Genomic DNA, 11,704 nt, shown 5'->3' with positions numbered 1-11,704 from the left:
TCCTATAATGTATATTCAATATGAATAGCTGTGTATGCGTGTTTTAAGATGGCCTTGGACTCCCACTACACCGCCAGAACGTAAACTCTCGACATCAAGTTACTTCAGGTGTCAGATGTTCAGGTGTCACAGCCTACGGGCCTGTTGTAAAAATAGCTCACCAGTGATGGGATTTTGCGATTTCCAAGGAATGTTGTTGAAGTAATTCTTTGAAAATGTGACATTTATAGAAATATTGTTGCATCCATCCTACCATCCATCATCCAAACTGCTTATCCGCACCTACAGTGCCTTGAAAAAGTATTCACCCCCCCCTGACATTTTTTGTGTTTTGTTGCCTCACAGCCTGGAATTAAAATGGATTGTTTGAGGGTTTGCATCATTTAATTTGCCCACAACTTTGAAGACGGGATATATTTTTTATTGAGAAGCAAACAACAAATAAACGGACAAAATAACAGAAAACATCATCGTGCATAACTATTCACCACCCCAATGTCAGTACTTTGTAGAGCCACCTTTTGCGGCAATTACAGCTGCAAGTCGTTTTTGAGAAGTCTCTATATGAGTTTACCGCATCTTGCCACTGGTATTTTTGCCCATTCTTCAAGGGAAAACTGCTCCAGCTCCTTCAGGTTTGATGATTTTCACTGGTGAACAGCATTCTTTAAGTCTGACCACAGATTCTCAATTGGATTGAGGTCTGGACATTGACTAGGGCAGTCCAAAACATTTATATGTTTCCCCTTAAGTCACTCAAGTGTTGCTTTAGCAGTATGCTTGGGATCATTGTCCTGCTGGAAGGTGAACCTCCGTCCTAGTCTCAAAACCGTGAGAGACTGATACAGGTTTTGCTCAAAAATATCCCTATATTTAGCACCATCCCTCTTTCCCTTGACTCGGTCCACTTTCCCAGTCCCTGCTGCTGAAAAACATCCCCACAGCATGATGCTGCCACCACCATGTTCCACTGTGGGGATGGTGTTCTTGAGGTGATGAGATGTGTTGGGTGTGCACCAGACATGGCATTTTCCTTAATGGCCAAAAAGTTCAATTTTAGTCTCATCTGACCAGAGTACCTTCCTCCATACATTTTGAGAGTCGCCCATGTGCCTTTGTGCAAAGTCAAAAAGTGCCTTCTTATTTTCAGATGAAAGTAAATGCTTTCTTTTGGCCACCCTACCATCAAGCCCAGTTCTGTGGAGGGTACGGCTGATTGTGGCCCTATAGACAGATACTCTAGCCTGTGCTGTGGAACTCTGCAGCTCCTCCGGGGTTACCTTTGGTCTCTGGGCTGCCTCTCCGATTAATGCCTTCCTTGCCTGGTCTGCGAGTTTTGGTGGGCGGCCCTCTCTTGGCAGGTTTATTATGGTGCCATGTTGTTTGCATTTGATGATGATGGCTTTGATGGTGCTCCTGGGGATCATCAAAGATTTGGATATTTTTTATAACCCAATCCAGACTTGTACTTCTCAACAACTTTGTCTCTGACTTGTTTGGGGAGTTCTTTGGTCTTCATAGTGGCGTTTGGTTAGCGGTGCCTCTTCATTAGGTGTTGCAGCCTCTGGGGCCTTTCAGAAGAGGTGTATGTATACTGACAGATCATGAGACACTTAAGATTGCACACGAGTGGACTTTGTTTCATTATTTACGTGACTTCTGAAGGTAATTGGTTGAACCAGAGCATTTCAGGGGCTTCATAACAAAAGGGGTCAATACATATGCACATGGCAATTTTCAGTCTTTAATTTTTTTTTTTATATATATATACTGTATATATTTCTCATTTCACTTCAAAACGTATACTATTTTGTGCAGATCCATCAAATAAAATTCAGATTTAAATATCAGTTAAATTAGAGGTTGTAATGTAACATATTAGGTAAAAGGCCAAGGGGGGTGAATACTTTTTCAAGGTACTGTATGGTTCCTTATTAATAATTACATAATTAAAGATAGTTTGAGCAATTCTGATACTTCAAAAGTGGGTGTTGAACTGGTAGCATTTTGCATCAATCAGTACCCAAGAAGTAGCTCTCAGTTTCAAAACGAGTGGTGGACCCTGAGTTAACAGGATCCGGCAATTCTCAATAACTTCCACGATATTGATATTAATCTTACCTGTCTGACTTCACCAATTCCTGCTTACTGCCTGCCTTTGTTTGCCGTACACCTGCCTTGTAACTGACTAGAGCCAACTTAACCACAGCCCTGGGCACCCCTCCACCTCCAACAGTACTCATCCCCTCCAGCCAAGGAACCTGCAAACACAGCGCAAATAAACAACTCATACTATATCTGTTGTTTCCTTTTTTTATCTGGGTCCTCTTCACAACCCAACATCTAACAGTTTATGTGAGCAGGCACCTTAGCTAGAAGCTACTAAATAGCTGAGAAGTTAACAACAGCAAACCATCCGCAACCTCAAATATTTTTTTTCCTAAACAAATCTCTCATTCTTTTACTTTTATCGTCACTTCATTTGAACCGAAAAATACAGTGATGTCTTGATATATGACTTTCATTTGTTCTGTGACCACGCTTGGAACTCAAAACACTTGTATCTAAAACCATCTTTCACCACTGAAATGAATGGAAATGCCACTAAACTGTTTCAGCTTCCCCAAACAAACAAACACCATTTTGTGTAATGTTTTAAATAATAATGACAATAGCAGATTATATTGTACGTGTTCATATTCTTAATGAAAACACATAGTAATGGTGAAATGATTCAATACAATGTCAAATGTTTGTGCATCATGATTAATTCATTGTGGCCCCTTCCAGTGTGCATGACCTGGCCACCGGGGGCAGTATAATACATTGATGCATGCAGAAAATACAGGATTTCTCAACTACTGTCAGTGACTCAATAAGATGCTGAAGTATTTACTATTTAAGTATTTAAGTATTAGTATTTAAGTAAGCGTACTGGGCATTGGTAGGACTTCTTGACTGGTAGGGAGGAGTTTCGGAACACCTGTCACCAGTATCTCAAGGCAGTGAAGGCACCAGTGTATCTGATGCAATTATTCAAGCATCTCGGGATAGGCAGTGACATGACAAGGCACTATGCTAATAAACGTGACATGAGAAGTTATTGACAATTTCAAGTTGGAACTCTCCATCGCCTCATAAAACAACATACCATAAAGACCCTGTAAAGTGAATTCAAAGATGATAAATACATGATGCAAGATTGAAGTTAATTGCTGAAAATCTGTGCAAATGTGTAGTACTCAATTCAATTGTGGAGATAGTATTGTGGGTATATAGCGAGGAGGAAGCATGTGCTTAAATGTCTCGGCTTCAGTGTCTAAGCGCTAGTCACAGGCTGAGTAACGCGTGCCATTGTGTTTAATAAACGTGTTTAAATAACGGCTAACTTTCCCTGAAGTGTGTCTGTTATGTGGACCCACTCACCGACACTGCCAGTTCATAAGCCTGGAGGGCTGTTAGTCCGTTAGCTAGCTGGTGGCTAGCGCCTCTCGTTGCGCCGCATTTTCCAGTTAGCGGAGGCTGTAGGTGTGCAGTGGTGTGCAGTCAGGGCCAGTGCAACCTTTTCTGCTTTTTATAAATCTAACAGCCTATTATGTTCCTTTCATAGATTATTTCTAAACTGCATGCTCCAGTATGCAACAGCCTGTTGGATTTTGTTTTCCTGCTAATCATATGCCAGCTTTTAAATGTTACCAAGTCAACGTTATCTGCCTAGGCCTTCAGAATCAGAAGTGATGGCCCATATGACACACATGCCGTTTTTCAATATAAACAATGGCAAAACGGTCTTGTGTAGACGCTTAGTACGCGGTCTTACTACGAGAACATTCTTCCTACGAACGCGTAAATTGGAACGGCCGTGTACTTGTTAACTAAACACAAATATTCTAAAACTAAAAACCAAATATTTTTGTTTAGTATATTTTACAGTATTTTTATTATAATACTATAATCATTTTCAGTCTTGCTTATTTAATTTTCGTCGATGTCAAAGTGATACAGCTGAACGGGAGGGCGGAGCACTTGCTCCCTCTATTGACGAGACGGCACTACTGCATCATGCCTCCCTCCCTGTCCAGGAAATATTATTATAATAAATAAATGTTGTCTATCATATCAATGAGGCATCCAGTTTCAGTTAATCTTTGCAACCATCGTTTAGACCCTAATATGCTGACTTATATGGAATAGCATTCCATATACTTGTAAATGATCATCTATCAATGGGTTTTGATTCATACAAGTTGAAACTACATTCTGCATTCATTTCCTGCAAGAAAGTTTTACTGCTCTAAGTGAAGATTACATTTTATTTTTCATGTACTACTAGTGAAGCATGACTTTTTTCATGCACGAATGGATATATATTCTTTAAAATTGATTTTCCTTTTGCAGCAGAGAGAGTTGCTTGCTGTGTTTTTAGATCATATTGGCTTTTGAGTGAGAGGCTTTGCAACTTAACACCTCCGGTCACTGACCTGGTAAACTTTCCAAGGACCCCGTGGCTTTATTCCAGGTCTCACTAAATGCAAATCCAATTTACTACTGTATATAGCCAACAAGTGAACAAGGAACACGACTGCCAAACGTTTTTTTTTATTTTTGGTAATTGAATTCCAATGCAAAATCACTGTAAAAGAAAGGTCCCATTACAAGTGCTGCTGTGTTAAATGCTTTCAACTTTGTCATTTTCAGGATTGCCTATGTTCATTGTCTTGACATTTTTGACCACATGAGGGCAGCAACGGTATTCTATTGGAAGCAATGAATAATTGGATTAACAGCAAATATCCCCATTTCACAGATTGTCAGTAATCTTTTGGATAACCTTGACAGGTTGTGTTAGACTATATATATATATATATATATATATATATATATATATATATATATATATATATATATATATACGGTTATTTAAATTAAATAAGAAATAAAATGTGTAAACAAAGCATTTCATTTAGTAAAAAATAACTAATCTCTAATTTAAATTTCTATTTAAAGTCAATATTATTTTTCCATTTCCACTTGTTTCGACTATCTCCACAGTACGGACAATAGGCCTTTCTGCTCTCTAGAGGCAGTTTGTTGATACTGCATGGATCCTGTGACAGTGGGGATAACAGGTTATACCTGTACTGTACTTGTTTTCGTTTGTGGCAGAGAGCTTGGGTGTGAGGGATGTTTGTTCATTCTTTTGTGACATAAGGATGAAGTCCATCTTTTATGGCTAAAAAAACCAAATATTGGTTCCTTCATTATGTAAATCTCTTTACCTGTAGGGGAAAAGTCTCATTTACAAATAAAATTCACAGTCATTTGTGTTCGATAAACTCCATGATAGAGAGTTGCAAGTTAAATTACTCCTCAGAGCAGAGATAAGAAAATTTAAGAGCTCTATGTATAACACAATAAGCACTTTATTTGTTTGAGAGATGAGAATGAGTTCCAGGAGAGAAATGAAGAAATGACGTTCGTGCGAACAAAAATGTAACCATTATTTATGCCCTGGTCAAAGTGGATTTTTGGCTTCTACTGGCTGGAAATGGGACATGAGGAGCCATGGGAAATACTTGAAATGTTGTACTGCGGAAATTAATTGAATTTTGAAAAGTATTCATTGCCCTGATATTTTCAGACATTTTTGAGGAAAAACGATCTTTATCACCACTGTATCTGACCCTGGTAAATATCACATAACAACAATAATTTTAAAAAAAGATAGATTTTGATCAGCATTTACTCTTTCCTGTGTTATTTCTGCCTAACTTCAATGACGCATGTGGCTATTGTATGGAAAATGTTGGTTACTACAACCAAAAATATCAAATACAGTGAATCCAGTCATCAGGCAGTAGATGCAATGTTGTTACCAAATATGGCCCAATGTACACAGGAAACCACGTTTGAGTCCACCCAGGTGATTGCACAATCAGAGAAAATGTGGGGGCAAGTGATATTGAGCCGATGATGTCAAGTTTCCCTCTCCTTTATCTGTTGCTTAACATTGCTGAAATAGCATCTGACAAATCAATAGGCCGAACCGGTGAGCATCATCATGTCCATTTTTAGTTTTGTATACCGGACGGCTCGACCCACTTGGCCTTGCAGGTCCTTGTCTTCCTCATTCTCTGTGCCTGTGTCGCCCACACTCTCCCTTGGATGGCAGCGGTAGGACACAGCTTCCCCTCATGTCTCCACTCCCCTCCACTCTTCCCTCACCCACTGACCCATTGGCAGAAAGTGTGGGGGCTATATTTGGTGGAGAGACTACTTTTAGTCTCCCAGGCTTCTATTTCCTATTCACTGATTCAAAAAGTGATACAAAGCAACTGCTTACACAATAATGTACTTGTGCCATTCTGAGGTTCTCACCCCCGTTGCTGAAGCAATTGATGTATTTTTTCTGGATCTAGGCACTTTTGCAGTAATTATGAATTTCAGTATTTTGCAATTGTCTGTGTCTTCTTGAAGGAGATTCGAACCCCAAAAACAGGCTCAGGGACTGAGGAAGGGGAGAATACAGTCAGCACCTGGCAGTATTATAAAGAGATACACGAGGCACACTGGGTGGCAGGCCATCAATACAGCCACCAGTCTTGGTGACATCAGGGGAGTGTCCCTCAATGAGCATGGTGAGATAGGATTATTGTATTTTTCATACAGTACCTATGTCCAGAAATTTCTACGACCTAACTATAATTTTTTAAAAAGGTGTAACACACTCCTGGTTTACAAAGTCTATGACTACACGGCCACACGAAAAGCACGTGAGGAGGCCAAAAGAAGTCATGTGAATGTTTACTTTGACATTTGTATTCATTTTATTTGGTAATGCATTAAAATTTCATTTGACAAATCACAGAAACATGAATAACAGTAGCATTTATTGGACTCACAACAAAGTTGAATTTTTCACTCAGTTAAACATTTTTGGAAGACCAACTTTATTCATTTGTATGAAATGAAGACTAACTATGACTGCACCCGGCGGCACGGTGTTCGACTGGTTAGCACGTCCGCCTCACAGTTCAGAGGTCGTGGGTTCGATCCCGGCTCCGGCCTCCCTGTGTGGAGTTTGCATGTTCTCCCCGTGCCTGTGTGGGTTTTCTCCGGGTACTCCGGTTTCCTCCCACATTCCAAAAACATGCATGGTAAGTTGATTGGACTGTCTAAATTGCCCCTAGGTGTGATTGTGAGTGCGGATGTTTGTCTCTGTGTGCCCTGCGATTGGCTGGCAACCAATTCAGGGTGTCCCCCGCCTACTGCCCAAAGACAGCCGGGATAGGCTCCAGCACGCCCCGCGACCCTTGTGAGGATAAGCGGTACAGATAATGGATGGATGGATATGACTGCACCCTAAACTGGTCGCCAGTCAGTTGCAGGGCACACAGAGAGATAATCAACCATTCACACTCACATTCACACCATCACTGAGTGGAAACTGAACCCTGCACACAAATAATGCGAGTGTACCGCTAAATGATCAGTGATGCTCTAAAAACAGCAATCTTTTAAAATACTGTATTAAGACTGAAAAAGAATATAAAAGACAGATTATTATCAGCACTAGACAGTAAAATGGTGCATTTATAATTTATGTAAATATTACTGGTTAAATACATTCTGATTACTAGAGATGGGCACTTTACCCTTTTCTGCCAGTCCGTCCTCCATCCACGACCTGGGTACCCTTCCGTACTCATTCACAAAAAAAATTTGGCGTCTGACCACTGTCCGTCCTCGTCCTTTTAAAGCGCTTCCGTCCTTACATTCCGCAAGTATCGTGAGTGGATTGAGTTGTTTACAACTGTTCATTCATCTATTTAGCACAGTATTCACGATTGTTTTCACACTTTTATTAAAGCAGCATCTTGATTAAAAACAAGTTACCAGTACTTTAAAACAAGTTCTCACGTCGCAGACAAGCTCTGGTAAGACGCTGCCATTTTAAAATGCATAAACAACAACGACACTACGCATTTACGTGAAGACAGAGCATGCGCAGACCGGACGCAGCATGGCCATTCCAATTGAACTGTTTACATGACGCTCGTTCGGATTGGCAAAAGAAATATACCACCCCTGTGAACCCGAATAAAATTCCATTCGGATTCTGCCTTTTCATTCCGATTGGTCATTCGGATCCTTTCTAATCGGAATACATGGCTCCATGTAAACCTAGCAAAAGACTTCCACTTCCAGGTCGTTTAAATATCCTTTGGCGCTGGTAGACATTTTTACAATCTGAAGATGTCCCACACAAAGACACACTTCGCATACAAAGGGATAAGGTACATGTTAACAGTTAGTTAAAAACAAAATTGCTATGCGCAGGGCTCAGATAACGACCTATCATGGCTCAGCTCCAGAAAACAGGTGAGCCATGATTGGACCTTACCTGAACCTGAGCAACTGTGATGTCATTTCCCGTCAACGGAAATGACATAATGGCCGCCCCCCTGAGATGGCTAAAAATATGTGGATTTTGCTGCTTAACTTATATTCCACAAACGCAATATTAAGCAGAATTCCAGGTTAAAACTAGTGAAGGCGCATATAACATATTATTCCAGATACATTTGGGGGGTTCACTTCCCCTTTAAATAACAAATAACCAATTTTTGTCTTTCACGTTTGCCCTGTAGCTGTATTTTAATATTTCAAATTTTTTCAATTATTGAATTCCACTTCTAGCAAAAACAAGACAAAACTTAACATTGCTGTAAAGCCGGCGTACCGAGTGTCACACAGTCAGTATCTTGCAAAGAAAATAACCAAAGGAGGGCTCTCATGCCATTCTCAGCATTAGTGTGTATTGCTGCTATATCATTTGTATAATGCACCACAATTAGCTACCAGCAAAGAGTGACCTCTTCCTTTCAAGGTTGCCTGTATCTGGTATCATTTGGTCCCCAGACTCTTTCTACCTCAAAGGTTTATGGGTGTTCCACCTTAATTTAGAATATCCCCATCCATTAGACATGGAGTTATACTGTTGATTTACATACATTGGAACAAAAAAAAAACAAGAGTACATGCTGAAGGGATGCGGACTGACACGCATTTCCATTACTAAGACCAAGTTAATTGAATACAAAAGGTAAATAACATGTAATGATATGATGAATAAGCCGATCAACCACTTGAAGCAGAGTTGTTGCAGAGTTCTTGTACTTCAAATTCACATTTTGATTTACAGTATGTGGTTCAACTGGCAAGCATCACATTGTTGTTGAAATCTTTGGACAAAAAATAAAAATGCCAATACCTGTAGTCGGAGCTTTTTCTTTGCAGGTGCCCTTGAAAGGAAAAAATACATTTTCTACTAACTGGCACTCTTGAAACCTTGTGTACTATTACATGACTCTATTTTGCAGTCTGTAATCATTTTATGAGGAGGCCATAGACATTTAAGACTCATCATTCATCCATAATTTATTTTATTATTATAGTATTTATTCAGCTTGTCCTCATTAGGTTGATGGGTAACTGTAGCGTATAGCTGACTTTGGGGTGACAAACACCCTGGACTGCTTGCCAGTCATTCACAGGGCACATTTAAACAAAAACAGTTCTGCATGACTGATATTTAATTTGAATAAAAATAAATGGATAAACAACAAAAACAGTAACGCCGTTTGATCTTATCATATTAACACCAAGAAAGCAAACTTTTATCCAAGAAAACAAATGAAAATCCTTTGCTGAGTCCTAGGACCCTGCAGTGAGTCCTAGGATACAGCAAAGGCATTTGGGCCAGATCCGGCAAGAAGCTGGCACAGGTGGTATTCAGTCGGCACTGGCATACGGCATGTGAACATGGCCCGGGATCGGCAAAGGAGGCAATATCTTGACTCTGGCAAACAAGTTGTTGAGTGAAGTATCTGGCTCAGAAATCAATTTAGAATTCTGGGCCATATATGTATAGCGAGTCTTCACCCACCCTTAAATGCAGTTTCAATTTTTTTTCTACACATAGTATTATTTTACAGCACAGATGTAAGAATTGTATTACATCATCACACACACACACACACACACACACACGCAGACACACGTGTGCGCGCACACCAGGGGCGGAGCCAGAACGTGGCTTATGGGGGGGGGGCCTGGAAAAATCAGGGTGCACCTGAATATTGAGCACAATCCTCCTGTTCCGACACATCGTATATTCAAATAAAATGAAAAACAAAATAATATGAAGTCCAGATCAGCCTTAGACAACCACAATTATGTCATTCTTAATATTCAACACAATAAAAAACTACGAAACACAAATTCAAAAATAATTTCATGATAAGTATATATTTTTTTCATGAATCTCACCGGGTGGGCAGTCTGTCAATCTGGGTGGGCCTGTGCACACTCAGGCCCACCCATGGCCACCCCTGGCGTACACCATTACGAAATGCCACGTGTGTTACGTCAAAGGTCAAGTGACGTCCGCGGAAGAAGCCCAGATAGCAAATTAAATAGCAAAATCCACCTGCACTCGGCCCACATACCTCAATGAATTACGGCCCTTTAGTGGTCCACATCTGGTTTCCACAATGTCGGCCACACAAGGCCCATATCTCAGCCAAATCATATAACCATAGCTGGCCCCACTATGTTACCTAGGTAACTGTACAAGTATTTATTTTGAAAAAGGTATTTATTTATTTATTTATTAATGCTTTATTCAAGAACACAGTTGAACACATTAAAATAACAGCGAGGGGGAGACAAACAAACAGGAAAAGAAGAAGAAACAGGAAAATATTATAAGGCTCTCATAGACACAAAGTCTTGAGTTTTTTTCTATTTGTGGAGTGTACAATCTGACTTCTTTTTCAAACATGAAAAAAAATGTGTTTGTCAAGTTTGTATGCGTTTCCTTTACCACAACTCTGCCCAAACTTGACAAAGGCCTGATGAATAGTTGAAGAAAGCAAAGGACAACTCAATTCCTCGTATTCTTTGACTATTTATTTTCTTGAAGATGGGATTTGGGTGTTTGAATATCTTGGAATAGGTTGGAATGGGTTGGAATAGGTTGATAACCTTCAAATGAAACAAATATACATCAAATAAGGATCAATAAGCATTTCACAGGTTTTACAAAACAAATGCTACTAGTACTTGTACACAACAATTATTCCATCATCTCAAACAATTCAATGAATTGAAACTTAAATTGACATCATACTCCAGTATTAACTTCACACAAAGTTTCAATTAAGTATTTTAAACACTTTAAATTAGCAAAAGAAAATGATTGAACTTGTACATTGCATTGGACTACCAGTTGCGTCTTCTGTTTCATAAAATGGTGTGATAATAGCAGCAGGTCCAGGTGCAGTTGAGAGGCTAGCTAACTACTTGCAAACATTTATGCCATGTGTTCCCCAGTGGGTGCGCGGATGAATGTGGTCCCTTTATACACTACCACTTCCTGGGATTTTGGCTCCGGTTGAGATGGCGGTGCAGTCACCTGACTTTGGCGTGTTTGTGCCTAAAAATAAATAAATAAATAAAATAAACGGGACAAGTAGAGAAAACTTTATAAACGAATTAAAGAAGAGCGTAGTGCTAGTGTTTAGTCTTTAAAATGTGCTGAGGACAGAAGGAATTAAGTTTAAAGCGAAAGTCAACCCAAACATATTTTTTTCAATAGTATGTTCCCAGCAGGCCCACTCGTTGAAATACGGTATTCTGA

At 39.7% G+C, this 11,704-nt stretch overlaps 1 long non-coding RNA gene across 1 annotated transcript; it reads right to left on the bottom strand.

Moving 5' to 3' along the window:
* Nucleotides 1–638: 638 nt before the first annotated feature.
* LOC147137797 (uncharacterized) lies at nucleotides 639–3,989 on the bottom strand. The gene is made up of 3 exons (XR_015089271.1): nucleotides 3,427–3,989; nucleotides 2,122–2,261; nucleotides 639–1,416 (listed from the first exon to the last, which is right to left on the bottom strand). It is a non-coding gene; the product is annotated as an uncharacterized LOC147137797 (long non-coding RNA).
* Between the last annotated feature and the right edge of the window lie 7,715 nt (nucleotides 3,990–11,704).

The sequence above is a fragment of the Filicampus tigris genome, chromosome 13 (assembly GCF_054856515.1).
Source record: "Filicampus tigris isolate MCC_2025a chromosome 13, RoL_Ftig_1.0, whole genome shotgun sequence".
NCBI classification, from domain to species: domain Eukaryota; kingdom Metazoa; phylum Chordata; class Actinopteri; order Syngnathiformes; family Syngnathidae; genus Filicampus; species Filicampus tigris.
Note: the sequence above shows the minus strand (reverse complement) of the source record. Positions and strands in the feature narration are given on the sequence as shown.